This window comes from Gavialis gangeticus, unplaced genomic scaffold (assembly GCF_001723915.1).
Source record: "Gavialis gangeticus isolate Ggan-Ray unplaced genomic scaffold, GavGan_comp1, whole genome shotgun sequence".
Taxonomy (NCBI): domain Eukaryota; kingdom Metazoa; phylum Chordata; order Crocodylia; family Gavialidae; genus Gavialis; species Gavialis gangeticus.
In genome coordinates, this window is record NW_017729024.1 from 145,510,122 (window position 1) to 145,510,472 (window position 351).

At 69.5% G+C, this 351-nt stretch overlaps 1 protein-coding gene across 1 annotated transcript in view; it reads right to left on the reverse strand.

The window, feature by feature from the left end:
• Nucleotides 1-351, reverse strand: part of SKIV2L2 (Ski2 like RNA helicase 2) — a 141,353-nt gene that overhangs the window by 21,977 nt on the left and 119,025 nt on the right. The gene's annotated exons all lie outside the window — the stretch shown is intronic.

The window sequence follows — 351 nt, forward strand, 5'->3', positions numbered from 1 at the left end:
GGGAGGGGGGAGCTGGCCTGGCTCCACAGAGCCTGTGCCATCTGGGACCCTGCGCTCCTGCCACCCTGTTCTGGGCCCCACCAGCACTGGCCCTGGGACACCGGTGTGGGCCCTGTTCTCCCACTGGCTCCCCACCCGCTCACACCCAGTGCCCCCCAGCCCTGCGGTACAGGCAGGGGCAGCGCACAGCCCTGACCCCCTGCTTGCCAGCAGAGAAGAATCTAGTGCTGAGCGTGGGGAAAAGTGGCCCCTCGCCCACCCCATGGCTGGTGCTCCCTGCTGCAGGTGCTTGCAGCCCGCGTGGGGCTGTCAGGAGCAGGCACAGGCAGCCTCATGCAGGCTGCAGGTGGC